At 51.0% G+C, this 26,719-nt stretch overlaps 8 non-coding genes and 19 pseudogenes across 8 annotated transcripts; all 27 read left to right on the top strand.

The window, feature by feature from the left end:
- Positions 1–126: 126 nt before the first annotated feature.
- LOC134577899 (5S ribosomal RNA) lies at positions 127–245 on the top strand (annotated as a pseudogene).
- Positions 246–1,016: 771 nt separating this feature from the next.
- On the top strand, positions 1,017–1,125 carry LOC134577586 (5S ribosomal RNA; annotated as a pseudogene).
- Positions 1,126–2,150: 1,025 nt separating this feature from the next.
- LOC134577896 (5S ribosomal RNA) lies at positions 2,151–2,269 on the top strand (annotated as a pseudogene).
- A 787-nt stretch (positions 2,270–3,056) lies between these two features.
- LOC134577582 (5S ribosomal RNA) lies at positions 3,057–3,165 on the top strand (annotated as a pseudogene).
- A 1,022-nt stretch (positions 3,166–4,187) lies between these two features.
- LOC134577890 (5S ribosomal RNA) lies at positions 4,188–4,306 on the top strand (annotated as a pseudogene).
- A 771-nt stretch (positions 4,307–5,077) lies between these two features.
- LOC134577574 (5S ribosomal RNA) lies at positions 5,078–5,186 on the top strand (annotated as a pseudogene).
- Positions 5,187–6,211: 1,025 nt separating this feature from the next.
- On the top strand, positions 6,212–6,330 carry LOC134577883 (5S ribosomal RNA; annotated as a pseudogene).
- A 783-nt stretch (positions 6,331–7,113) lies between these two features.
- LOC134578650 (5S ribosomal RNA) lies at positions 7,114–7,232 on the top strand. Its single transcript, XR_010086117.1, has one exon. It is a non-coding gene; the product is annotated as a 5S ribosomal RNA (ribosomal RNA).
- Positions 7,233–8,258: 1,026 nt separating this feature from the next.
- On the top strand, positions 8,259–8,377 carry LOC134578774 (5S ribosomal RNA; annotated as a pseudogene).
- A 771-nt stretch (positions 8,378–9,148) lies between these two features.
- Positions 9,149–9,267, top strand: LOC134578586 (5S ribosomal RNA). Its single transcript, XR_010086111.1, has one exon. It is a non-coding gene; the product is annotated as a 5S ribosomal RNA (ribosomal RNA).
- A 1,032-nt stretch (positions 9,268–10,299) lies between these two features.
- Positions 10,300–10,418, top strand: LOC134577722 (5S ribosomal RNA; annotated as a pseudogene).
- A 779-nt stretch (positions 10,419–11,197) lies between these two features.
- LOC134577570 (5S ribosomal RNA) lies at positions 11,198–11,306 on the top strand (annotated as a pseudogene).
- A 1,021-nt stretch (positions 11,307–12,327) lies between these two features.
- LOC134577878 (5S ribosomal RNA) lies at positions 12,328–12,446 on the top strand (annotated as a pseudogene).
- A 783-nt stretch (positions 12,447–13,229) lies between these two features.
- Positions 13,230–13,338, top strand: LOC134577706 (5S ribosomal RNA; annotated as a pseudogene).
- A 1,029-nt stretch (positions 13,339–14,367) lies between these two features.
- On the top strand, positions 14,368–14,485 carry LOC134579075 (5S ribosomal RNA; annotated as a pseudogene).
- Positions 14,486–15,260: 775 nt separating this feature from the next.
- On the top strand, positions 15,261–15,379 carry LOC134578523 (5S ribosomal RNA). Its single transcript, XR_010086108.1, has one exon. It is a non-coding gene; the product is annotated as a 5S ribosomal RNA (ribosomal RNA).
- A 1,025-nt stretch (positions 15,380–16,404) lies between these two features.
- LOC134578978 (5S ribosomal RNA) lies at positions 16,405–16,522 on the top strand (annotated as a pseudogene).
- Positions 16,523–17,293: 771 nt separating this feature from the next.
- On the top strand, positions 17,294–17,412 carry LOC134578470 (5S ribosomal RNA). The gene has a single exon (XR_010086106.1). It is a non-coding gene; the product is annotated as a 5S ribosomal RNA (ribosomal RNA).
- Positions 17,413–18,432: 1,020 nt separating this feature from the next.
- LOC134577865 (5S ribosomal RNA) lies at positions 18,433–18,551 on the top strand (annotated as a pseudogene).
- Positions 18,552–19,322: 771 nt separating this feature from the next.
- Positions 19,323–19,441, top strand: LOC134578409 (5S ribosomal RNA). Its single transcript, XR_010086104.1, has one exon. It is a non-coding gene; the product is annotated as a 5S ribosomal RNA (ribosomal RNA).
- A 1,028-nt stretch (positions 19,442–20,469) lies between these two features.
- LOC134577860 (5S ribosomal RNA) lies at positions 20,470–20,588 on the top strand (annotated as a pseudogene).
- Positions 20,589–21,367: 779 nt separating this feature from the next.
- On the top strand, positions 21,368–21,486 carry LOC134577541 (5S ribosomal RNA). The gene has a single exon (XR_010086039.1). It is a non-coding gene; the product is annotated as a 5S ribosomal RNA (ribosomal RNA).
- Positions 21,487–22,517: 1,031 nt separating this feature from the next.
- On the top strand, positions 22,518–22,635 carry LOC134578869 (5S ribosomal RNA; annotated as a pseudogene).
- A 775-nt stretch (positions 22,636–23,410) lies between these two features.
- LOC134578342 (5S ribosomal RNA) lies at positions 23,411–23,529 on the top strand. The gene has a single exon (XR_010086100.1). It is a non-coding gene; the product is annotated as a 5S ribosomal RNA (ribosomal RNA).
- A 1,016-nt stretch (positions 23,530–24,545) lies between these two features.
- LOC134578973 (5S ribosomal RNA) lies at positions 24,546–24,663 on the top strand (annotated as a pseudogene).
- Positions 24,664–25,434: 771 nt separating this feature from the next.
- Positions 25,435–25,553, top strand: LOC134578273 (5S ribosomal RNA). Its single transcript, XR_010086097.1, has one exon. It is a non-coding gene; the product is annotated as a 5S ribosomal RNA (ribosomal RNA).
- A 1,031-nt stretch (positions 25,554–26,584) lies between these two features.
- Positions 26,585–26,702, top strand: LOC134578967 (5S ribosomal RNA; annotated as a pseudogene).
- The last annotated feature ends 17 nt before the right edge of the window (positions 26,703–26,719 follow it).

Genomic DNA, 26,719 nt, shown 5'->3' with positions numbered 1-26,719 from the left:
CACATGCTCCAGCAGTGAACAAAAGCAACCAGCACTAGCAGCAGCAGCAGCAGCAACAACAAAGGCGGCATCGGGTGGAAGGAGCCTGTGCGCAGGATAAGGGGAGGTAAAGGAAGCCCTGCTGTGGCCTACGCCATACCACCCTTAGCGCGCCCGATCTCGTCTGATCTCGGAAGCTAAGCAGGGTTGGGCCTGGTTAGTACCTGTGATGGGAGACCATCTCGGAATACCAGGTGTTGTAGGCATTCGAACACTTTTCGCGCTCTCACTGCATCGCAGACCCAGAGCATGGCCAGTGGAGGCCTGCTGTCTTGTGCCCTTTTGCTGAAGAGGGAGAGGAGAGGGACAGAAAGATTGGGCTCCCGAACAGCACCGAGGGGCATGTTTTGTCAGCAGCGTGGGGCATGTTTTGTCAGCAGCGTGGGCCTGGTTCACTCTACACCCCAAAGCGCTGGAATGAAAAGGCCGCTGCTAGCTGTAGGCTAAAGTAGCCAAGCGGTGTGCACAGCCGAGTAGTGGAGCAACGTTTCCAAAGCAGCACTTGTGGCCTATCTTTAGCAAATTGGTTTTCAAAGGGCTACCATCCCCTGTGTTGCCAACAAACCCCTGTGACAACAGACAGCAGCTTGTCAGTCCGAAGCGGAGAGAGGATCAAGGAGCAAGGATCCTAGGCAGACGCCACGTGCCAATTTTGGGTTGAAGCAAGAGTTATTGCAGTGCGCTGTTGCTTCGAAGTGCGTCACGGCGCAGTCTCACCAGCTTTCTCTGAGACAGAGGTTAGGATTGCATTTCCGAGCAGATCTAGGAGAGGCCTAAGTGCCAGCAGCTGCGCAGTGTAAAGGAAGGAGGTCACTTAGGAGTGTAGGGATAGAAGTAAGAAGTAGGCGTCAAGCGCATTTGTCAGTGGGCCCTTTGAGCAGTGAGTTGCAAGAGCAGCAAATGAAGAAGCTGGGAGGGAGGTAGGTGCCTGGGTGTTGAAGAACAGAATAAGAGGAGGTTAAAGGAGCCTAGTTTCTGCCTACGGCCATACCACCCTGAACACGCCTGATCTCGGAAGCTAAGCAGGGTCGGGCCTGGTTAGTACTTGGATGGGAGACCGCCTGGGAATACCAGGTGTTGTAGGCTTTTGCTTTTTCGATCTCCTACCAGCAGGGGGCGATCTACGCTATGCAATTTCACATTCACTCATTCGGAGGATTTCTTTTTTTTTTTTTTTTTTTTTTTTAAACACACATTTCTTTTCTGGCTTTACGTTTCAGTGTGGCGTTTTTTTCTTTCTTTCTTTCTTTCTTTCTTTCTTTCTCTCTCGCTTTCTTTTTCTTTTTCCTTCTCTCGTGTTTCTGGACACGAGTAACGAGGCAACAATACAATGTCTTTGAGTGATACAGGATAGAGAGAAGTGGGCAAGCACAAGTCAGTGTTACGGTGGTAAAGTGTCGGTCACAGCAACAACAAAAAACTAAATCAATGCGGTTGGTGATAGGATATGACGCGGTCCAAGAGAAAAGCAGCATTTAAAAAACAAAAAAAGAGAAATGTACAGATATTTCACTTCCATCTATCCACACATACATTGCAGGATGGCAGGCAGAAGTGACATTTAAGTTCAAGCCATAAGCAAGGCTTTCTATACTCCACTACTACGCAGTGCCGGGGCACCACGTAACGACCAGCACAGCCTCTAAAGCACATGCTAGGACCGCAAGGCAGGGCAGACGGGAGACGTATTTGCGCCAGCAGCTGAGCAATCCAAAAGAAGGGCGATGCTTGCAAGTGTATGTGCCCAATCAAGCAGCGGGCCCCAAGCACTTTTAGCCCGCATTACGTAATGCGCGCCGACAAGACTGGTTCCTAACAGTACTGGAGGCAACAGGGCTTCGCTTGCTTTCCCCCTAAAAGACCTAGGAAGCTACAAGTTGGCAGACCCAGGCTCGGCCTGCAGGAAAGAGGCAAAAAGAAAAGGGGGCGCCTAAAAGGCCGCTGCCACTACAGACTGAGCAAGAAGGACCGGGCGGGCTGAAAGACACATGCTCCAGCAGTGAACAAAAGCAACCAGCACTAGCAGCAGCAGCAGCAGCAACAACAAAGGCGGCATCGGGTGGAAGGAGCCTGTGCGCAGGATAAGGGGAGGTAAAGGAAGCCCTGCTGTGGCCTACGCCATACCACCCTTAGCGCGCCCGATCTCGTCTGATCTCGGAAGCTAAGCAGGGTTGGGCCTGGTTAGTACCTGTGATGGGAGACCATCTCGGAATACCAGGTGTTGTAGGCATTCGAACACTTTTCGCGCTCTCACTGCATCGCAGACCCAGAGCATGGCCAGTGGAGGCCTGCTGTCTTGTGCCCTTTTGCTGAAGAGGGAGAGGAGAGGGACAGAAAGATTGGGCTCCCGAACAGCACCGAGGGGCATGTTTTGTCAGCAGCGTGGGGCATGTTTTGTCAGCAGCGTGGGCCTGGTTCACTCTACACCCCAAAGCGCTGGAATGAAAAGGCCGCTGCTAGCTGTAGGCTAAAGTAGCCAAGCGGTGTGCACAGCCGAGTAGTGGAGCAACGTTTCCAAAGCAGCACTTGTGGCCTATCTTTAGCAAATTGGTTTTCAAAGGGCTACCATCCCCTGTGTTGCCAACAAACCCCTGTGACAACAGACAGCAGCTTGTCAGTCCGAAGCGGAGAGAGGATCAAGGAGCAAGGATCCTAGGCAGACGCCACGTGCCAATTTTGGGTTGAAGCAAGAGTTATTGCAGTGCGCTGTTGCTTCGAAGTGCGTCACGGCGCAGTCTCACCAGCTTTCTCTGAGACAGAGGTTAGGATTGCATTTCCGAGCAGATCTAGGAGAGGCCTAAGTGCCAGCAGCTGCGCAGTGTAAAGGAAGGAGGTCACTTAGGAGTGTAGGGATAGAAGTAAGAAGTAGGCGTCAAGCGCATTTGTCAGTGGGCCCTTTGAGCAGTGAGTTGCAAGAGCAGCAAATGAAGAAGCTGGGAGGGAGGGAGGGAGGGAGGGAGGTAGGTGCCTGGGTGTTGAAGAACAGAATAAGAGGAGGTTAAAGGAGCCTAGTTTCTGCCTACGGCCATACCACCCTGAACACGCCTGATCTCGGAAGCTAAGCAGGGTCGGGCCTGGTTAGTACTTGGATGGGAGACCGCCTGGGAATACCAGGTGTTGTAGGCTTTTGCTTTTTCGATCTCCTACCAGCAGGGGGCGATCTACGCTATGCAATTTCACATTCACTCATTCGGAGGATTTCTTTTTTTCTTTTTTTTTTTTTATTTTTTTTAACACACATTTCTTTTCTGGCTTTACGTTTCAGTGTGGCGTTTTTTTCTTTCTTTCTTTCTTTCTTTCTCTCTCGCTTTCTTTTTCTTTTTCCTTCTCTCGTGTTTCTGGACACGAGTAACGAGGCAACAATACAATGTCTTTGAGTGATACAGGATAGAGAGAAGTGGGCAAGCACAAGTCAGTGTTACGGTGGTAAAGTGTCGGTCACAGCAACAACAAAAAACTAAATCAATGCGGTTGGTGATAGGATATGACGCGGTCCAAGAGAAAAGCAGCATTTAAAAAACAAAAAAAGAGAAATGTACAGATATTTCACTTCCATCTATCCACACATACATTGCAGGATGGCAGGCAGAAGTGATATTTAAGTGCAAGCCATAAGCAAGGCTTTCTATACTCCACTACTACGCAGTGCCGGGGCACCACGTAACGACCAGCACAGCCTCTAAAGCACATGCTAGGACCGCAAGGCAGGGCAGACGGGAGACGTATTTGCGCCAGCAGCTGAGCAATCCAAAAGAAGGGCGATGCTTGCAAGTGTATGTGCCCAATCAAGCAGCGGGCCCCAAGCACTTTTAGCCCGCATTACGTAATGCGCGCCGACAAGACTGGTTCCTAACAGTACTGGAGGCAACAGGGCTTCGCTTGCTTTCCCCCTAAAAGACCTAGGAAGCTACAAGTTGGCAGACCCAGGCTCGGCCTGCAGGAAAGAGGCAAAAAGAAAAGGGGGCGCCTAAAAGGCCGCTGCCACTACAGACTGAGCAAGAAGGACCGGGCGGGCTGAAAGACACATGCTCCAGCAGTGAACAAAAGCAACCAGCACTAGCAGCAGCAGCAGCAGCAACAACAAAGGCGGCATCGGGTGGAAGGAGCCTGTGCGCAGGATAAGGGGAGGTAAAGGAAGCCCTGCTGTGGCCTACGCCATACCACCCTTAGCGCGCCCGATCTCGTCTGATCTCGGAAGCTAAGCAGGGTTGGGCCTGGTTAGTACCTGTGATGGGAGACCATCTCGGAATACCAGGTGTTGTAGGCATTCGAACACTTTTCGCGCTCTCACTGCATCGCAGACCCAGAGCATGGCCAGTGGAGGCCTGCTGTCTTGTGCCCTTTTGCTGAAGAGGGAGAGGAGAGGGACAGAAAGATTGGGCTCCCGAACAGCACCGAGGGGCATGTTTTGTCAGCAGCGTGGGGCATGTTTTGTCAGCAGCGTGGGCCTGGTTCACTCTACACCCCAAAGCGCTGGAATGAAAAGGCCGCTGCTAGCTGTAGGCTAAAGTAGCCAAGCGGTGTGCACAGCCGAGTAGTGGAGCAACGTTTCCAAAGCAGCACTTGTGGCCTATCTTTAGCAAATTGGTTTTCAAAGGGCTACCATCCCCTGTGTTGCCAACAAACCCCTGTGACAACAGACAGCAGCTTGTCAGTCCGAAGCGGAGAGAGGATCAAGGAGCAAGGATCCTAGGCAGACGCCACGTGCCAATTTTGGGTTGAAGCAAGAGTTATTGCAGTGCGCTGTTGCTTCGAAGTGCGTCACGGCGCAGTCTCACCAGCTTTCTCTGAGACAGAGGTTAGGATTGCATTTCCGAGCAGATCTAGGAGAGGCCTAAGTGCCAGCAGCTGCGCAGTGTAAAGGAAGGAGGTCACTTAGGAGTGTAGGGATAGAAGTAAGAAGTAGGCGTCAAGCGCATTTGTCAGTGGGCCCTTTGAGCAGTGAGTTGCAAGAGCAGCAAATGAAGAAGCTGGGAGGGAGGTAGGTGCCTGGGTGTTGAAGAACAGAATAAGAGGAGATTAAAGGAGCCTAGTTTCTGCCTACGGCCATACCACCCTGAACACGCCTGATCTCGGAAGCTAAGCAGGGTCGGGCCTGGTTAGTACTTGGATGGGAGACCGCCTGGGAATACCAGGTGTTGTAGGCTTTTGCTTTTTCGATCTCCTACCAGCAGGGGGCGATCTACGCTATGCAATTTCACATTCACTCATTCGGAGGATTTCTTTTTTTTTTTTTTTTTTTTTTTTAAACACACATTTCTTTTCTGGCTTTACGTTTCAGTGTGGCGTTTTTTTCTTTCTTTCTTTCTTTCTTTCTTTCTTTCTCTCTCGCTTTCTTTTTCTTTTTCCTTCTCTCGTGTTTCTGGACACGAGTAACGAGGCAACAATACAATGTCTTTGAGTGATACAGGATAGAGAGAAGTGGGCAAGCACAAGTCAGTGTTACGGTGGTAAAGTGTCGGTCACAGCAACAACAAAAAACTAAATCAATGCGGTTGGTGATAGGATATGACGCGGTCCAAGAGAAAAGCAGCATTTAAAAAACAAAAAAAGAGAAATGTACAGATATTTCACTTCCATCTATCCACACATACATTGCAGGATGGCAGGCAGAAGTGACATTTAAGTTCAAGCCATAAGCAAGGCTTTCTATACTCCACTACTACGCAGTGCCGGGGCACCACGTAACGACCAGCACAGCCTCTAAAGCACATGCTAGGACCGCAAGGCAGGGCAGACGGGAGACGTATTTGCGCCAGCAGCTGAGCAATCCAAAAGAAGGGCGATGCTTGCAAGTGTATGTGCCCAATCAAGCAGCGGGCCCCAAGCACTTTTAGCCCGCATTACGTAATGCGCGCCGACAAGACTGGTTCCTAACAGTACTGGAGGCAACAGGGCTTCGCTTGCTTTCCCCCTAAAAGACCTAGGAAGCTACAAGTTGGCAGACCCAGGCTCGGCCTGCAGGAAAGAGGCAAAAAGAAAAGGGGGTGCCTAAAAGGCCGCTGCCACTACAGACTGAGCAAGAAGGACCGGGCGGGCTGAAAGACACATGCTCCAGCAGTGAACAAAAGCAACCAGCACTAGCAGCAGCAGCAGCAGCAACAACAAAGGCGGCATCGGGTGGAAGGAGCCTGTGCGCAGGATAAGGGGAGGTAAAGGAAGCCCTGCTGTGGCCTACGCCATACCACCCTTAGCGCGCCCGATCTCGTCTGATCTCGGAAGCTAAGCAGGGTTGGGCCTGGTTAGTACCTGTGATGGGAGACCATCTCGGAATACCAGGTGTTGTAGGCATTCGAACACTTTTCGCGCTCTCACTGCATCGCAGACCCAGAGCATGGCCAGTGGAGGCCTGCTGTCTTGTGCCCTTTTGCTGAAGAGGGAGAGGAGAGGGACAGAAAGATTGGGCTCCCGAACAGCACCGAGGGGCATGTTTTGTCAGCAGCGTGGGGCATGTTTTGTCAGCAGCGTGGGCCTGGTTCACTCTACACCCCAAAGCGCTGGAATGAAAAGGCCGCTGCTAGCTGTAGGCTAAAGTAGCCAAGCGGTGTGCACAGCCGAGTAGTGGAGCAACGTTTCCAAAGCAGCACTTGTGGCCTATCTTTAGCAAATTGGTTTTCAAAGGGCTACCATCCCCTGTGTTGCCAACAAACCCCTGTGACAACAGACAGCAGCTTGTCAGTCCGAAGCGGAGAGAGGATCAAGGAGCAAGGATCCTAGGCAGACGCCACGTGCCAATTTTGGGTTGAAGCAAGAGTTATTGCAGTGCGCTGTTGCTTCGAAGTGCGTCACGGCGCAGTCTCACCAGCTTTCTCTGAGACAGAGGTTAGGATTGCATTTCCGAGCAGATCTAGGAGAGGCCTAAGTGCCAGCAGCTGCGCAGTGTAAAGGAAGGAGGTCACTTAGGAGTGTAGGGATAGAAGTAAGAAGTAGGCGTCAAGCGCATTTGTCAGTGGGCCCTTTGAGCAGTGAGTTGCAAGAGCAGCAAATGAAGAAGCTGGGAGGGAGGGAGGGAGGGAGGTAGGTGCCTGGGTGTTGAAGAACAGAATAAGAGGAGGTTAAAGGAGCCTAGTTTCTGCCTACGGCCATACCACCCTGAACACGCCCGATCTCGTCTGATCTCGGAAGCTAAGCAGGGTCGGGCCTGGTTAGTACTTGGATGGGAGACCGCCTGGGAATACCAGGTGTTGTAGGCTTTTGCTTTTTCGATCTCCTACCAGCAGGGGGCGATCTACGCTATGCAATTTCACATTCACTCATTCGGAGGATTTCTTTTTTTTTTTTTTTTTTTTTTTTTAAACACACATTTCTTTTCTGGCTTTACGTTTCAGTGTGGCGTTTTTTTCTTTCTTTCTTTCTTTCTTTCTTTCTTTCTCTCTCGCTTTCTTTTTCTTTTTCCTTCTCTCGTGTTTCTGGACACGAGTAACGAGGCAACAATACAATGTCTTTGAGTGATACAGGATAGAGAGAAGTGGGCAAGCACAAGTCAGTGTTACGGTGGTAAAGTGTCGGTCACAGCAACAACAAAAAACTAAATCAATGCGGTTGGTGATAGGATATGACGCGGTCCAAGAGAAAAGCAGCATTTAAAAAACAAAAAAAGAGAAATGTACAGATATTTCACTTCCATCTATCCACACATACATTGCAGGATGGCAGGCAGAAGTGACATTTAAGTGCAAGCCATAAGCAAGGCTTTCTATACTCCACTACTACGCAGTGCCGGGGCACCACGTAACGACCAGCACAGCCTCTAAAGCACATGCTAGGACCGCAAGGCAGGGCAGACGGGAGACGTATTTGCGCCAGCAGCTGAGCAATCCAAAAGAAGGGCGATGCTTGCAAGTGTATGTGCCCAATCAAGCAGCGGGCCCCAAGCACTTTTAGCCCGCATTACGTAATGCGCGCCGACAAGACTGGTTCCTAACAGTACTGGAGGCAACAGGGCTTCGCTTGCTTTCCCCCTAAAAGACCTAGGAAGCTACAAGTTGGCAGACCCAGGCTCGGCCTGCAGGAAAGAGGCAAAAAGAAAAGGGGGCGCCTAAAAGGCCGCTGCCACTACAGACTGAGCAAGAAGGACCGGGCGGGCTGAAAGACACATGCTCCAGCAGTGAACAAAAGCAACCAGCACTAGCAGCAGCAGCAGCAGCAACAACAAAGGCGGCATCGGGTGGAAGGAGCCTGTGCGCAGGATAAGGGGAGGTAAAGGAAGCCCTGCTGTGGCCTACGCCATACCACCCTTAGCGCGCCCGATCTTGTCTGATCTCGGAAGCTAAGCAGGGTTGGGCCTGGTTAGTACCTGTGATGGGAGACCATCTCGGAATACCAGGTGTTGTAGGCATTCGAACACTTTTCGCGCTCTCACTGCATCGCAGACCCAGAGCATGGCCAGTGGAGGCCTGCTGTCTTGTGCCCTTTTGCTGAAGAGGGAGAGGAGAGGGACAGAAAGATTGGGCTCCCGAACAGCACCGAGGGGCATGTTTTGTCAGCAGCGTGGGGCATGTTTTGTCAGCAGCGTGGGCCTGGTTCACTCTACACCCCAAAGCGCTGGAATGAAAAGGCGGCTGCTAGCTGTAGGCTAAAGTAGCCAAGCGGTGTGCACAGCCGAGTAGTGGAGCAACGTTTCCAAAGCAGCACTTGTGGCCTATCTTTAGCAAATTGGTTTTCAAAGGGCTACCATCCCCTGTGTTGCCAACAAACCCCTGTGACAACAGACAGCAGCTTGTCAGTCCGAAGCAGAGAGAGGATCAAGGAGCAAGGATCCTAGGCAGACGCCACGTGCCAATTTTGGGTTGAAGCAAGAGTTATTGCAGTGCGCTGTTGCTTCGAAGTGCGTCACGGCGCAGTCTCACCAGCTTTCTCTGAGACAGAGGTTAGGATTGCATTTCCGAGCAGATCTAGGAGAGGCCTAAGTGCCAGCAGCTGCGCAGTGTAAAGGAAGGAGGTCACTTAGGAGTGTAGGGATAGAAGTAAGAAGTAGGCGTCAAGCGCATTTGTCAGTGGGCCCTTTGAGCAGTGAGTTGCAAGAGCAGCAAATGAAGAAGCTGGGAGGGAGGTAGGTGCCTGGGTGTTGAAGAACAGAATAAGAGGAGGTTAAAGGAGCCTAGTTTCTGCCTACGGCCATACCACCCTGAACACGCCCGATCTCGTCTGATCTCGGAAGCTAAGCAGGGTCGGGCCTGGTTAGTACTTGGATGGGAGACCGCCTGGGAATACCAGGTGTTGTAGGCTTTTGCTTTTTCGATCTCCTACCAGCAGGGGGCGATCTACGCTATGCAATTTCACATTCACTCATTCGGAGGATTTCTTTTTTTTTTTTTTTTTTTTTTTAAACACACATTTCTTTTCTGGCTTTACGTTTCAGTGTGGCGTTTTTTTCTTTCTTTCTTTCTTTCTTTCTTTCTTTCTTTCTTTCTCTCTCGCTTTCTTTTTCTTTTTCCTTCTCTCGTGTTTCTGGACACGAGTAACGAGGCAACAATACAATGTCTTTGAGTGATACAGGATAGAGAGAAGTGGGCAAGCACAAGTCAGTGTTACGGTGGTAAAGTGTCGGTCACAGCAACAACAAAAAACTAAATCAATGCGGTTGGTGATAGGATATGACGCGGTCCAAGAGAAAAGCAGCATTTAAAAAACAAAAAAAGAGAAATGTACAGATATTTCACTTCCATCTATCCACACATACATTGCAGGATGGCAGGCAGAAGTGACATTTAAGTGCAAGCCATAAGCAAGGCTTTCTATACTCCACTACTACGCAGTGCCGGGGCACCACGTAACGACCAGCACAGCCTCTAAAGCACATGCTAGGACCGCAAGGCAGGGCAGACGGGAGACGTATTTGCGCCAGCAGCTGAGCAATCCAAAAGAAGGGCGATGCTTGCAAGTGTATGTGCCCAATCAAGCAGCGGGCCCCAAGCACTTTTAGCCCGCATTACGTAATGCGCGCCGACAAGACTGGTTCCTAACAGTACTGGAGGCAACAGGGCTTCGCTTGCTTTCCCCCTAAAAGACCTAGGAAGCTACAAGTTGGCAGACCCAGGCTCGGCCTGCAGGAAAGAGGCAAAAAGAAAAGGGGGCGCCTAAAAGGCCGCTGCCACTACAGACTGAGCAAGAAGGACCGGGCGGGCTGAAAGACACATGCTCCAGCAGTGAACAAAAGCAACCAGCACTAGCAGCAGCAGCAGCAGCAACAACAAAGGCGGCATCGGGTGGAAGGAGCCTGTGCGCAGGATAAGGGGAGGTAAAGGAAGCCCTGCTGTGGCCTACGCCATACCACCCTTAGCGCACCCGATCTCGTCTGATCTCGGAAGCTAAGCAGGGTTGGGCCTGGTTAGTACCTGTGATGGGAGACCATCTCGGAATACCAGGTGTTGTAGGCATTCGAACACTTTTCGCGCTCTCACTGCATCGCAGACCCAGAGCATGGCCAGTGGAGGCCTGCTGTCTTGTGCCCTTTTGCTGAAGAGGGAGAGGAGAGGGACAGAAAGATTGGGCTCCCGAACAGCACCGAGGGGCATGTTTTGTCAGCAGCGTGGGGCATGTTTTGTCAGCAGCGTGGGCCTGGTTCACTCTACACCCCAAAGCGCTGGAATGAAAAGGCGGCTGCTAGCTGTAGGCTAAAGTAGCCAAGCGGTGTGCACAGCCGAGTAGTGGAGCAACGTTTCCAAAGCAGCACTTGTGGCCTATCTTTAGCAAATTGGTTTTCAAAGGGCTACCATCCCCTGTGTTGCCAACAAACCCCTGTGACAACAGACAGCAGCTTGTCAGTCCGAAGCAGAGAGAGGATCAAGGAGCAAGGATCCTAGGCAGACGCCACGTGCCAATTTTGGGTTGAAGCAAGAGTTATTGCAGTGCGCTGTTGCTTCGAAGTGCGTCACGGCGCAGTCTCACCAGCTTTCTCTGAGACAGAGGTTAGGATTGCATTTCCGAGCAGATCTAGGAGAGGCCTAAGTGCCAGCAGCTGCGCAGTGTAAAGGAAGGAGGTCACTTAGGAGTGTAGGGATAGAAGTAAGAAGTAGGCGTCAAGCGCATTTGTCAGTGGGCCCTTTGAGCAGTGAGTTGCAAGAGCAGCAAATGAAGAAGCTGGGAGGGAGGGAGGGAGGTAGGTGCCTGGGTGTTGAAGAACAGAATAAGAGGAGGTTAAAGGAGCCTAGTTTCTGCCTACGGCCATACCACCCTGAACACGCCTGATCTCGGAAGCTAAGCAGGGTCGGGCCTGGTTAGTACTTGGATGGGAGACCGCCTGGGAATACCAGGTGTTGTAGGCTTTTGCTTTTTCGATCTCCTACCAGCAGGGGGCGATCTACGCTATGCAATTTCACATTCACTCATTCGGAGGATTTCTTTTTTTTTTTTAAACACACATTTCTTTTCTGGCTTTACGTTTCAGTGTGGCGTTTTTTTCTTTCTTTCTTTCTTTCTTTCTTTCTTTCTTTCTTTCTCTCTCGCTTTCTTTTTCTTTTTCCTTCTCTCGTGTTTCTGGACACGAGTAACGAGGCAACAATACAATGTCTTTGAGTGATACAGGATAGAGAGAAGTGGGCAAGCACAAGTCAGTGTTACGGTGGTAAAGTGTCGGTCACAGCAACAACAAAAAACTAAATCAATGCGGTTGGTGATAGGATATGACGCGGTCCAAGAGAAAAGCAGCATTTAAAAAACAAAAAAAGAGAAATGTACAGATATTTCACTTCCATCTATCCACACATACATTGCAGGATGGCAGGCAGAAGTGACATTTAAGTTCAAGCCATAAGCAAGGCTTTCTATACTCCACTACTACGCAGTGCCGGGGCACCACGTAACGACCAGCACAGCCTCTAAAGCACATGCTAGGACCGCAAGGCAGGGCAGATGGGAGACGTATTTGCGCCAGCAGCTGAGCAATCCAAAAGAAGGGCGATGCTTGCAAGTGTATGTGCCCAATCAAGCAGCGGGCCCCAAGCACTTTTAGCCCGCATTACGTAATGCGCGCCGACAAGACTGGTTCCTAACAGTACTGGAGGCAACAGGGCTTCGCTTGCTTTCCCCCTAAAAGACCTAGGAAGCTACAAGTTGGCAGACCCAGGCTCGGCCTGCAGGAAAGAGGCAAAAAGAAAAGGGGGCGCCTAAAAGGCCGCTGCCACTACAGACTGAGCAAGAAGGACCGGGCGGGCTGAAAGACACATGCTCCAGCAGTGAACAAAAGCAACCAGCACTAGCAGCAGCAGCAGCAGCAACAACAAAGGCGGCATTGGGTGGAAGGAGCCTGTGCGCAGGATAAGGGGAGGTAAAGGAAGCCCTGCTGTGGCCTACGCCATACCACCCTTAGCGCGCCCGATCTCGTCTGATCTCGGAAGCTAAGCAGGGTTGGGCCTGGTTAGTACCTGTGATGGGAGACCATCTCGGAATACCAGGTGTTGTAGGCATTCGAACACTTTTCGCGCTCTCACTGCATCGCAGACCCAGAGCATGGCCAGTGGAGGCCTGCTGTCTTGTGCCCTTTTGCTGAAGAGGGAGAGGAGAGGGACAGAAAGATTGGGCTCCCGAACAGCACCGAGGGGCATGTTTTGTCAGCAGCGTGGGGCATGTTTTGTCAGCAGCGTGGGCCTGGTTCACTCTACACCCCAAAGCGCTGGAATGAAAAGGCCGCTGCTAGCTGTAGGCTAAAGTAGCCAAGCGGTGTGCACAGCCGAGTAGTGGAGCAACGTTTCCAAAGCAGCACTTGTGGCCTATCTTTAGCAAATTGGTTTTCAAAGGGCTACCATCCCCTGTGTTGCCAACAAACCCCTGTGACAACAGACAGCAGCTTGTCAGTCCGAAGCGGAGAGAGGAGCAAGGATCAAGGATCCTAGGCAGACGCCACGTGCCAATTTTGGGTTGAAGCAAGAGTTATTGCAGTGCGCTGTTGCTTCGAAGTGCGTCACGGCGCAGTCTCACCAGCTTTCTCTGAGACAGAGGTTAGGATTGCATTTCCGAGCAGATCTAGGAGAGGCCTAAGTGCCAGCAGCTGCGCAGTGTAAAGGAAGGAGGTCACTTAGGAGTGTAGGGATAGAAGTAAGAAGTAGGCGTCAAGCGCATTTGTCAGTGGGCCCTTTGAGCAGTGAGTTGCAAGAGCAGCAAATGAAGAAGCTGGGAGGGAGGGAGGGAGGGAGGTAGGTGCCTGGGTGTTGAAGAACAGAATAAGAGGAGGTTAAAGGAGCCTAGTTTCTGCCTATGGCCATACCACCCTGAACACGCCTGATCTCGGAAGCTAAGCAGGGTCGGGCCTGGTTAGTACTTGGATGGGAGACCGCCTGGGAATACCAGGTGTTGTAGGCTTTTGCTTTTTCGATCTCCTACCAGCAGGGGGCGATCTACGCTATGCAATTTCACATTCACTCATTCGGAGGATTTCTTTCTTTTTTTTTTTTTTTTAAACACACATTTCTTTTCTGGCTTTACGTTTCAGTGTGGCGTTTTTTTCTTTCTTTCTTTCTTTCTTTCTTTCTTTCTTTCTTTCTCTCTCGCTTTCTTTTTCTTTTTCCTTCTCTCGTGTTTCTGGACACGAGTAACGAGGCAACAATACAATGTCTTTGAGTGATACAGGATAGAGAGAAGTGGGCAAGCACAAGTCAGTGCTACGGTGGTAAAGTGTCGGTCACAGCAACAACAAAAAACTAAATCAATGCGGTTGGTGATAGGATATGACGCGGTCCAAGAGAAAAGCAGCATTTAAAAAACAAAAAAAGAGAAATGTACAGATATTTCACTTCCATCTATCCACACATACATTGCAGGATGGCAGGCAGAAGTGACATTTAAGTGCAAGCCATAAGCAAGGCTTTCTATACTCCACTACTACGCAGTGCCGGGGCACCACGTAACGACCAGCACAGCCTCTAAAGCACATGCTAGGACCGCAAGGCAGGGCAGACGGGAGACGTATTTGCGCCAGCAGCTGAGCAATCCAAAAGAAGGGCGATGCTTGCAAGTGTATGTGCCCAATCAAGCAGCGGGCCCCAAGCACTTTTAGCCCGCATTACGTAATGCGCGCCGACAAGACTGGTTCCTAACAGTACTGGAGGCAACAGGGCTTCGCTTGCTTTCCCCCTAAAAGACCTAGGAAGCTACAAGTTGGCAGACCCAGGCTCGGCCTGCAGGAAAGAGGCAAAAAGAAAAGGGGGCGCCTAAAAGGCCGCTGCCACTACAGACTGAGCAAGAAGGACCGGGCGGGCTGAAAGACACATGCTCCAGCAGTGAACAAAAGCAACCAGCACTAGCAGCAGCAGCAGCAGCAACAACAAAGGCGGCATCGGGTGGAAGGAGCCTGTGCGCAGGATAAGGGGAGGTAAAGGAAGCCCTGCTGTGGCCTACGCCATACCACCCTTAGCGCGCCCGATCTCGCCTGATCTCGGAAGCTAAGCAGGGTTGGGCCTGTTAGTACCTGTGATGGGAGACCATCTCGGAATACCAGGTGTTGTAGGCATTCAAACACTTTTCGCGCTCTCACTGCATCGCAGACCCAGAGCATGGCCAGTGGAGGCCTGCTGTCTTGTGCCCTTTTGCTGAAGAGGGAGAGGAGAGGGACAGAAAGATTGGGCTCCCGAACAGCACCGAGGGGCATGTTTTGTCAGCAGCGTGGGGCATGTTTTGTCAGCAGCGTGGGCCTGGTTCACTCTACACCCCAAAGCGCTGGAATGAAAAGGCCGCTGCTAGCTGTAGGCTAAAGTAGCCAAGCGGTGTGCACAGCCGAGTAGTGGAGCAACGTTTCCAAAGCAGCACTTGTGGCCTATCTTTAGCAAATTGGTTTTCAAAGGGCTACCATCCCCTGTGTTGCCAACAAACCCCTGTGACAACAGACAGCAGCTTGTCAGTCCGAAGCGGAGAGAGGATCAAGGAGCAAGGATCCTAGGCAGACGCCACGTGCCAATTTTGGGTTGAAGCAAGAGTTATTGCAGTGCGCTGTTGCTTCGAAGTGCGTCACGGCGCAGTCTCACCAGCTTTCTCTGAGACAGAGGTTAGGATTGCATTTCCGAGCAGATCTAGGAGAGGCCTAAGTGCCAGCAGCTGCGCAGTGTAAAGGAAGGAGGTCACTTAGGAGTGTAGGGATAGAAGTAAGAAGTAGGCGTCAAGCGCATTTGTCAGTGGGCCCTTTGAGCAGTGAGTTGCAAGAGCAGCAAATGAAGAAGCTGGGAGGGAGGTAGGTGCGTGCCTGGGTGTTGAAGAACAGAATAAGAGGAGGTTAAAGGAGCCTAGTTTCTGCCTACGGCCATACCACCCTGAACACGCCCGATCTCGTCTGATCTCGGAAGCTAAGCAGGGTCGGGCCTGGTTAGTACTTGGATGGGAGACCGCCTGGGAATACCAGGTGTTGTAGGCTTTTGCTTTTTCGATCTCCTACCAGCAGGGGGCGATCTACGCTATGCAATTTCACATTCACTCATTCGGAGGATTTCTTTTTTTTTTTTTTTTTTTTTTTTAAACACACATTTCTTTTCTGGCTTTACGTTTCAGTGTGGCGTTTTTTTCTTTCTTTCTTTCTTTCTTTCTTTCTTTCTCTCTCGCTTTCTTTTTCTTTTTCCTTCTCTCGTGTTTCTGGACACGAGTAACGAGGCAACAATACAATGTCTTTGAGTGATACAGGATAGAGAGAAGTGGGCAAGCACAAGTCAGTGTTACGGTGGTAAAGTGTCGGTCACAGCAACAACAAAAAACTAAATCAATGCGGTTGGTGATAGGATATGACGCGGTCCAAGAGAAAAGCAGCATTTAAAAAACAAAAAAAGAGAAATGTACAGATATTTCACTTCCATCTATCCACACATACATTGCAGGATGGCAGGCAGAAGTGACATTTAAGTTCAAGCCATAAGCAAGGCTTTCTATACTCCACTACTACGCAGTGCCGGGGCACCACGTAACGACCAGCACAGCCTCTAAAGCACATGCTAGGACCGCAAGGCAGGGCAGACGGGAGACGTATTTGCGCCAGCAGCTGAGCAATCCAAAAGAAGGGCGATGCTTGCAAGTGTATGTGCCCAATCAAGCAGCGGGCCCCAAGCACTTTTAGCCCGCATTACGTAATGCGCGCCGACAAGACTGGTTCCTAACAGTACTGGAGGCAACAGGGCTTCGCTTGCTTTCCCCCTAAAAGACCTAGGAAGCTACAAGTTGGCAGACCCAGGCTCGGCCTGCAGGAAAGAGGCAAAAAGAAAAGGGGGCGCCTAAAAGGCCGCTGCCACTACAGACTGAGCAAGAAGGACCGGGCGGGCTGAAAGACACATGCTCCAGCAGTGAACAAAAGCAACCAGCACTAGCAGCAGCAGCAGCAGCAACAACAAAGGCGGCATCGGGTGGAAGGAGCCTGTGCGCAGGATAAGGGGAGGTAAAGGAAGCCCTGCTGTGGCCTACGCCATACCACCCTTAGCGCGCCCGATCTCGTCTGATCTCGGAAGCTAAGCAGGGTTGGGCCTGTTAGTACCTGTGATGGGAGACCATCTCGGAATACCAGGTGTTGTAGGCATTCAAACACTTTTCGCGCTCTCACTGCATCGCAGACCCAGAGCATGGCCAGTGGAGGCCTGCTGTCTTGTGCCCTTTTGCTGAAGAGGGAGAGGAGAGAGACAGAAAGATTGGGCTCCCGAACAGCACCGAGGGGCATGTTTTGTCAGCAGCGTGGGGCATGTTTTGTCAGCAGCGTGGGCCTGGTTCACTCTACACCCCAAAGCGCTGGAATGAAAAGGCCGCTGCTAGCTGTAGGCTAAAGTAGCCAAGCGGTGTGCACAGCCGAGTAGTGGAGCAACGTTTCCAAAGCAGCACTTGTGGCCTATCTTTAGCAAATTGGTTTTCAAAGGGCTACCATCCCCTGTGTTGCCAACAAACCCCTGTGACAACAGACAGCAGCTTGTCAGTCCGAAGCGGAGAGAGGATCAAGGAGCAAGGATCCTAGGCAGACGCCACGTGCCAATTTTGGGTTGAAGCAAGAGTTATTGCAGTGCGCTGTTGCTTCGAAGTGCGTCACGGCGCAGTCTCACCAGCTTTCTCTGAGACAGAGGTTAGGATTGCATTTCCGAGCAGATCTAGGAGAGGCCTAAGTGCCAGCAGCTGCGCAGTGTAAAGGAAGGAGGTCACTTAGGAGTGTAGGGATAGAAGTAAGAAGTAGGCGTCAAGCGCATTTGTCAGTGGGCCCTTTGAGCAGTGAGTTGCAAGAGCAGCAAATGAAGAAGCTGGGAGGGAGGTAGGTGCCTGGGTGTTGAAGAACAGAATAAGAGGAGGTTAAAGGAGCCTAGTTTCTGCCTACGGCCATACCACCCTGAACACGCCCGATCTCGTCTGATCTCGGAAGCTAAGCAGGGTCGGGCCTGGTTAGTACTTGGATGGGAGACCGCCTGGGAATACCAGGTGTTGTAGGCTTTTGCTTTTTCGATCTCCTACCAGCAGGGGGCGATCTATGCTATGCAATTTCACATTCACTCATTCGGAGGATTTCTTTTTTTTTTTTTTTTTTTTTTTAAACACACATTTCTTTTCTGGCTTTACGTTTCAGTGTGGCGTTTTTTTCTTTCTTTCTTTCTTTCTTTCTTTCTCTCTCGCTTTCTTTTTCTTTTTCCTTCTCTCGTGTTTCTGGACACGAGTAACGAGGCAACAATACAATGTCTTTGAGTGATACAGGATAGAGAGAAGTGGGCAAGCACAAGTCAGTGTTACGGTGGTAAAGTGTCGGTCACAGCAACAACAAAAAACTAAATCAATGCGGTTGGTGATAGGATATGACGCGGTCCAAGAGAAAAGCAGCATTTAAAAAACAAAAAAAGAGAAATGTACAGATATTTCACTTCCATCTATCCACACATACATTGCAGGATGGCAGGCAGAAGTGACATTTAAGTTCAAGCCATAAGCAAGGCTTTCTATACTCCACTACTACGCAGTGCCGGGGCACCACGTAACGACCAGCACAGCCTCTAAAGCACATGCTAGGACCGCAAGGCAGGGCAGACGGGAGACGTATTTGCGCCAGCAGCTGAGCAATCCAAAAGAAGGGCGATGCTTGCAAGTGTATGTGCCCAATCAAGCAGCGGGCCCCAAGCACTTTTAGCCCGCATTACGTAATGCGCGCCGACAAGACTGGTTCCTAACAGTACTGGAGGCAACAGGGCTTCGCTTGCTTTCCCCCTAAAAGACCTAGGAAGCTACAAGTTGGCAGACCCAGGCTCGGCCTGCAGGAAAGAGGCAAAAAGAAAAGGGGGCGCCTAAAAGGCCGCTGCCACTACAGACTGAGCAAGAAGGACCGGGCGGGCTGAAAGACACATGCTCCAGCAGTGAACAAAAGCAACCAGCACTAGCAGCAGCAGCAGCAGCAACAACAAAGGCGGCATCGGGTGGAAGGAGCCTGTGCGCAGGATAAGGGGAGGTAAAGGAAGCCCTGCTGTGGCCTACGCCATACCACCCTTAGCGCGCCCGATCTCGTCTGATCTCGGAAGCTAAGCAGGGTTGGGCCTGGTTAGTACCTGTGATGGGAGACCATCTCGGAATACCAGGTGTTGTAGGCATTCGAACACTTTTCGCGCTCTCACTGCATCGCAGACCCAGAGCATGGCCAGTGGAGGCCTGCTGTCTTGTGCCCTTTTGCTGAAGAGGGAGAGGAGAGGGACAGAAAGATTGGGCTCCCGAACAGCACCGAGGGGCATGTTTTGTCAGCAGCGTGGGGCATGTTTTGTCAGCAGCGTGGGCCTGGTTCACTCTACACCCCAAAGCGCTGGAATGAAAAGGCCGCTGCTAGCTGTAGGCTAAAGTAGCCAAGCGGTGTGCACAGCCGAGTAGTGGAGCAACGTTTCCAAAGCAGCACTTGTGGCCTATCTTTAGCAAATTGGTTTTCAAAGGGCTACCATCCCCTGTGTTGCCAACAAACCCCTGTGACAACAGACAGCAGCTTGTCAGTCCGAAGCGGAGAGAGGATCAAGGAGCAAGGATCCTAGGCAGACGCCACGTGCCAATTTTGGGTTGAAGCAAGAGTTATTGCAGTGCGCTGTTGCTTCGAAGTGCGTCACGGCGCAGTCTCACCAGCTTTCTCTGAGACAGAGGTTAGGATTGCATTTCCGAGCAGATCTAGGAGAGGCCTAAGTGCCAGCAGCTGCGCAGTGTAAAGGAAGGAGGTCACTTAGGAGTGTAGGGATAGAAGTAAGAAGTAGGCGTCAAGCGCATTTGTCAGTGGGCCCTTTGAGCAGTGAGTTGCAAGAGCAGCAAATGAAGAAGCTGGGAGGGAGGTAGGTGCCTGGGTGTTGAAGAACAGAATAAGAGGAGGTTAAAGGAGCCTAGTTTCTGCCTACGGCCATACCACCCTGAACACGCCCGATCTCGTCTGATCTCGGAAGCTAAGCAGGGTCGGGCCTGGTTAGTACTTGGATGGGAGACCGCCTGGGAATACCAGGTGTTGTAGGCTTTTGCTTTTTCGATCTCCTACCAGCAGGGGGCGATCTACGCTATGCAATTTCACATTCACTCATTCGGAGGATTTCTTTTTTTTTTTTTTTTTTTTTTTAAACACACATTTCTTTTCTGGCTTTACGTTTCAGTGTGGCGTTTTTTTCTTTCTTTCTTTCTTTCTTTCTTTCTTTCTTTCTCTCTCGCTTTCTTTTTCTTTTTCCTTCTCTCGTGTTTCTGGACACGAGTAACGAGGCAACAATACAATGTCTTTGAGTGATACAGGATAGAGAGAAGTGGGCAAGCACAAGTCAGTGTTACGGTGGTAAAGTGTCGGTCACAGCAACAACAAAAAACTAAATCAATGCGGTTGGTGATAGGATATGACGCGGTCCAAGAGAAAAGCAGCATTTAAAAAACAAAAAAAGAGAAATGTACAGATATTTCACTTCCATCTATCCACACATACATTGCAGGATGGCAGGCAGAAGTGACATTTAAGTGCAAGCCATAAGCAAGGCTTTCTATACTCCACTACTACGCAGTGCCGGGGCACCACGTAACGACCAGCACAGCCTCTAAAGCACATGCTAGGACCGCAAGGCAGGGCAGACGGGAGACGTATTTGCGCCAGCAGCTGAGCAATCCAAAAGAAGGGCGATGCTTGCAAGTGTATGTGCCCAATCAAGCAGCGGGCCCCAAGCACTTTTAGCCCGCATTACGTAATGCGCGCCGACAAGACTGGTTCCTAACAGTACTGGAGGCAACAGGGCTTCGCTTGCTTTCCCCCTAAAAGACCTAGGAAGCTACAAGTTGGCAGACCCAGGCTCGGCCTGCAGGAAAGAGGCAAAAAGAAAAGGGGGCGCCTAAAAGGCCGCTGCCACTACAGACTGAGCAAGAAGGACCGGGCGGGCTGAAAGACACATGCTCCAGCAGTGAACAAAAGCAACCAGCACTAGCAGCAGCAGCAGCAGCAACAACAAAGGCGGCATCGGGTGGAAGGAGCCTGTGCGCAGGATAAGGGGAGGTAAAGGAAGCCCTGCTGTGGCCTACGCCATACCACCCTTAGCGCGCCCGATCTCGTCTGATCTCGGAAGCTAAGCAGGGTTGGGCCTGGTTAGTACCTGTGATGGGAGACCATCTCGGAATACCAGGTGTTGTAGGCATTCGAACACTTTTCGCGCTCTCACTGCATCGCAGACCCAGAGCATGGCCAGTGGAGGCCTGCTGTCTTGTGCCCTTTTGCTGAAGAGGGAGAGGAGAGGGACAGAAAGATTGGGCTCCCGAACAGCACCGAGGGGCATGTTTTGTCAGCAGCGTGGGGCATGTTTTGTCAGCAGCGTGGGCCTGGTTCACTCTACACCCCAAAGCGCTGGAATGAAAAGGCCGCTGCTAGCTGTAGGCTAAAGTAGCCAAGCGGTGTGCACAGCCGAGTAGTGGAGCAACGTTTCCAAAGCAGCACTTGTGGCCTATCTTTAGCAAATTGGTTTTCAAAGGGCTACCATCCCCTGTGTTGCCAACAAACCCCTGTGACAACAGACAGCAGCTTGTCAGTCCGAAGCGGAGAGAGGATCAAGGAGCAAGGATCCTAGGCAGACGCCACGTGCCAATTTTGGGTTGAAGCAAGAGTTATTGCAGTGCGCTGTTGCTTCGAAGTGCGTCACGGCGCAGTCTCACCAGCTTTCTCTGAGACAGAGGTTAGGATTGCATTTCCGAGCAGATCTAGGAGAGGCCTAAGTGCCAGCAGCTGCGCAGTGTAAAGGAAGGAGGTCACTTAGGAGTGTAGGGATAGAAGTAAGAAGTAGGCGTCAAGCGCATTTGTCAGTGGGCCCTTTGAGCAGTGAGTTGCAAGAGCAGCAAATGAAGAAGCTGGGAGGGAGGGAGGGAGGTAGGTGCCTGGGTGTTGAAGAACAGAATAAGAGGAGGTTAAAGGAGCCTAGTTTCTGCCTACGGCCATACCACCCTGAACACGCCCAATCTCGTCTGATCTCGGAAGCTAAGCAGGGTCGGGCCTGGTTAGTACTTGGATGGGAGACCGCCTGGGAATACCAGGTGTTGTAGGCTTTTGCTTTTTCGATCTCCTACCAGCAGGGGGCGATCTACGCTATGCAATTTCACATTCACTCATTCGGAGGATTTCTTTTTTTTTTTTTTTTTTTTTTTTTTAAACACACATTTCTTTTCTGGCTTTACGTTTCAGTGTGGCGTTTTTTTCTTTCTTTCTTTCTTTCTTTCTTTCTTTCTTTCTCTCTCGCTTTCTTTTTCTTTTTCCTTCTCTCGTGTTTCTGGACACGAGTAACGAGGCAACAATACAATGTCTTTGAGTGATACAGGATAGAGAGAAGTGGGCAAGCACAAGTCAGTGTTACGGTGGTAAAGTGTCGGTCACAGCAACAACAAAAAACTAAATCAATGCGGTTGGTGATAGGATATGACGCGGTCCAAGAGAAAAGCAGCATTTAAAAAACAAAAAAAGAGAAATGTACAGATATTTCACTTCCATCTATCCACACATACATTGCAGGATGGCAGGCAGAAGTGACATTTAAGTGCAAGCCATAAGCAAGGCTTTCTATACTCCACTACTACGCAGTGCCGGGGCACCACGTAACGACCAGCACAGCCTCTAAAGCACATGCTAGGACCGCAAGGCAGGGCAGACGGGAGACGTATTTGCGCCAGCAGCTGAGCAATCCAAAAGAAGGGCGATGCTTGCAAGTGTATGTGCCCAATCAAGCAGCGGGCCCCAAGCACTTTTAGCCCGCATTACGTAATGCGCGCCGACAAGACTGGTTCCTAACAGTACTGGAGGCAACAGGGCTTCGCTTGCTTTCCCCCTAAAAGACCTAGGAAGCTACAAGTTGGCAGACCCAGGCTCGGCCTGCAGGAAAGAGGCAAAAAGAAAAGGGGGCGCCTAAAAGGCCGCTGCCACTACAGACTGAGCAAGAAGGACCGGGCGGGCTGAAAGACACATGCTCCAGCAGTGAACAAAAGCAACCAGCACTAGCAGCAGCAGCAGCAGCAACAACAAAGGCGGCATCGGGTGGAAGGAGCCTGTGCGCAGGATAAGGGGAGGTAAAGGAAGCCCTGCTGTGGCCTACGCCATACCACCCTTAGAGCGCCCGATCTCGTCTGATCTCGGAAGCTAAGCAGGGTTGGGCCTGTTAGTACCTGTGATGGGAGACCATCTCGGAATACCAGGTGTTGTAGGCATTCAAACACTTTTCGCGCTCTCACTGCATCGCAGACCCAGAGCATGGCCAGTGGAGGCCTGCTGTCTTGTGCCCTTTTGCTGAAGAGGGAGAGGAGAGAGACAGAAAGATTGGGCTCCCGAACAGCACCGAGGGGCATGTTTTGTCAGCAGCGTGGGGCATGTTTTGTCAGCAGCGTGGGCCTGGTTCACTCTACACCCCAAAGCGCTGGAATGAAAAGGCCGCTGCTAGCTGTAGGCTAAAGTAGCCAAGCGGTGTGCACAGCCGAGTAGTGGAGCAACGTTTCCAAAGCAGCACTTGTGGCCTATCTTTAGCAAATTGGTTTTCAAAGGGCTACCATCCCCTGTGTTGCCAACAAACCCCTGTGACAACAGACAGCAGCTTGTCAGTCCGAAGCGGAGAGAGGATCAAGGAGCAAGGATCCTAGGCAGACGCCACGTGCCAATTTTGGGTTGAAGCAAGAGTTATTGCAGTGCGCTGTTGCTTCGAAGTGCGTCACGGCGCAGTCTCACCAGCTTTCTCTGAGACAGAGGTTAGGATTGCATTTCCGAGCAGATCTAGGAGAGGCCTAAGTGCCAGCAGCTGCGCAGTGTAAAGGAAGGAGGTCACTTAGGAGTGTAGGGATAGAAGTAAGAAGTAGGCGTCAAGCGCATTTGTCAGTGGGCCCTTTGAGCAGTGAGTTGCAAGAGCAGCAAATGAAGAAGCTGGGAGGGAGGTAGGTGCGTGCCTGGGTGTTGAAGAACAGAATAAGAGGAGGTTAAAGGAGCCTAGTTTCTGCCTACGGCCATACCACCCTGAACACGCCCGATCTCGTCTGATCTCGGAAGCTAAGCAGGGTCGGGCCTGGTTAGTACTTGGATGGGAGACCGCCTGGGAATACCAGGTGTTGTAGGCTTTTGCTTTTTCGATCTCCTACCAGCAGGGGGCGATCTACGCTATGCAATTTCACATTCACTCATTCGGAGGATTTCTTTTTTTTTTTTTTTTTTTAAACACACATTTCTTTTCTGGCTTTACGTTTCAGTGTGGCGTTTTTTTCTTTCTTTCTTTCTTTCTTTCTTTCTCTCTCGCTTTCTTTTTCTTTTTCCTTCTCTCGTGTTTCTGGACACGAGTAACGAGGCAACAATACAATGTCTTTGAGTGATACAGGATAGAGAGAAGTGGGCAAGCACAAGTCAGTGTTACGGTGGTAAAGTGTCGGTCACAGCAACAACAAAAAACTAAATCAATGCGGTTGGTGATAGGATATGACGCGGTCCAAGAGAAAAGCAGCATTTAAAAAACAAAAAAAGAGAAATGTACAGATATTTCACTTCCATCTATCCACACATACATTGCAGGATGGCAGGCAGAAGTGACATTTAAGTTCAAGCCATAAGCAAGGCTTTCTATACTCCACTACTACGCAGTGCCGGGGCACCACGTAACGACCAGCACAGCCTCTAAAGCACATGCTAGGACCGCAAGGCAGGGCAGACGGGAGACGTATTTGCGCCAGCAGCTGAGCAATCCAAAAGAAGGGCGATGCTTGCAAGTGTATGTGCCCAATCAAGCAGCGGGCCCCAAGCACTTTTAGCCCGCATTACGTAATGCGCGCCGACAAGACTGGTTCCTAACAGTACTGGAGGCAACAGGGCTTCGCTTGCTTTCCCCCTAAAAGACCTAGGAAGCTACAAGTTGGCAGACCCAGGCTCGGCCTGCAGGAAAGAGGCAAAAAGAAAAGGGGGCGCCTAAAAGGCCGCTGCCACTACAGACTGAGCAAGAAGGACCGGGCGGGCTGAAAGACACATGCTCCAGCAGTGAACAAAAGCAACCAGCACTAGCAGCAGCAGCAGCAGCAACAACAAAGGCGGCATCGGGTGGAAGGAGCCTGTGCGCAGGATAAGGGGAGGTAAAGGAAGCCCTGCTGTGGCCTACGCCATACCACCCTTAGCGCGCCCGATCTCGTCTGATCTCGGAAGCTAAGCAGGGTTGGGCCTGTTAGTACCTGTGATGGGAGACCATCTCGGAATACCAGGTGTTGTAGGCATTCAAACACTTTTCGCGCTCTCACTGCATCGCAGACCCAGAGCATGGCCAGTGGAGGCCTGCTGTCTTGTGCCCTTTTGCTGAAGAGGGAGAGGAGAGAGACAGAAAGATTGGGCTCCCGAACAGCACCGAGGGGCATGTTTTGTCAGCAGCGTGGGGCATGTTTTGTCAGCAGCGTGGGCCTGGTTCACTCTACACCCCAAAGCGCTGGAATGAAAAGGCCGCTGCTAGCTGTAGGCTAAAGTAGCCAAGCGGTGTGCACAGCCGAGTAGTGGAGCAACGTTTCCAAAGCAGCACTTGTGGCCTATCTTTAGCAAATTGGTTTTCAAAGGGCTACCATCCCCTGTGTTGCCAACAAACCCCTGTGACAACAGACAGCAGCTTGTCAGTCCGAAGCGGAGAGAGGATCAAGGAGCAAGGATCCTAGGCAGACGCCACGTGCCAATTTTGGGTTGAAGCAAGAGTTATTGCAGTGCGCTGTTGCTTCGAAGTGCGTCACGGCGCAGTCTCACCAGCTTTCTCTGAGACAGAGGTTAGGATTGCATTTCCGAGCAGATCTAGGAGAGGCCTAAGTGCCAGCAGCTGCGCAGTGTAAAGGAAGGAGGTCACTTAGGAGTGTAGGGATAGAAGTAAGAAGTAGGCGTCAAGCGCATTTGTCAGTGGGCCCTTTGAGCAGTGAGTTGCAAGAGCAGCAAATGAAGAAGCTGGGAGGGAGGTAGGTGCCTGGGTGTTGAAGAACAGAATAAGAGGAGGTTAAAGGAGCCTAGTTTCTGCCTACGGCCATACCACCCTGAACACGCCCGATCTCGTCTGATCTCGGAAGCTAAGCAGGGTCGGGCCTGGTTAGTACTTGGATGGGAGACCGCCTGGGAATACCAGGTGTTGTAGGCTTTTGCTTTTTCGATCTCCTACCAGCAGGGGGCGATCTACGCTATGCAATTTCACATTCACTCATTCGGAGGATTTCTTTTTTTTTTTTTTTTTTTTTTTTTTAAACACACATTTCTTTTCTGGCTTTACGTTTCAGTGTGGCGTTTTTTTCTTTCTTTCTTTCTTTCTTTCTTTCTTTCTTTCTCTCTCGCTTTCTTTTTCTTTTTCCTTCTCTCGTGTTTCTGGACACGAGTAACGAGGCAACAATACAATGTCTTTGAGTGATACAGGATAGAGAGAAGTGGGCAAGCACAAGTCAGTGTTACGGTGGTAAAGTGTCGGTCACAGCAACAACAAAAAACTAAATCAATGCGGTTGGTGATAGGATATGACGCGGTCCAAGAGAAAAGCAGCATTTAAAAAACAAAAAAAGAGAAATGTACAGATATTTCACTTCCATCTATCCACACATACATTGCAGGATGGCAGGCAGAAGTGACATTTAAGTTCAAGCCATAAGCAAGGCTTTCTATACTCCACTACTACGCAGTGCCGGGGCACCACGTAACGACCAGCACAGCCTCTAAAGCACATGCTAGGACCGCAAGGCAGGGCAGACGGAAGACGTATTTGCGCCAGCAGCTGAGCAATCCAAAAGAAGGGCGATGCTTGCAAGTGTACGTGCCCAATCAAGCAGCGGGCCCCAAGCACTTTTAGCCCGCATTACGTAATGCGCGCCGACAAGACTGGTTCCTAACAGTACTGGAGGCAACAGGGCTTCGCTTGCTTTCCCCCTAAAAGACCTAGGAAGCTACAAGTTGGCAGACCCAGGCTCGGCCTGCAGGAAAGAGGCAAAAAGAAAAGGGGGCGCCTAAAAGGCCGCTGCCACTACAGACTGAGCAAGAAGGACCGGGCGGGCTGAAAGACACATGCTCCAGCAGTGAACAAAAGCAACCAGCACTAGCAGCAGCAGCAGCAGCAACAACAAAGGCGGCATCGGGTGGAAGGAGCCTGTGCGCAGGATAAGGGGAGGTAAAGGAAGCCCTGCTGTGGCCTACGCCATACCACCCTTAGCGCGCCCGATCTCGTCTGATCTCGGAAGCTAAGCAGGGTTGGGCCTGTTAGTACCTGTGATGGGAGACCATCTCGGAATACCAGGTGTTGTAGGCATTCAAACACTTTTCGCG

The sequence above is a fragment of the Pelobates fuscus genome, chromosome 1 (genome assembly GCF_036172605.1).
Source record: "Pelobates fuscus isolate aPelFus1 chromosome 1, aPelFus1.pri, whole genome shotgun sequence".
Lineage (NCBI taxonomy): Eukaryota > Metazoa > Chordata > Amphibia > Anura > Pelobatidae > Pelobates > Pelobates fuscus.
This window is presented reverse-complemented; position numbering and strand designations above follow the sequence as displayed.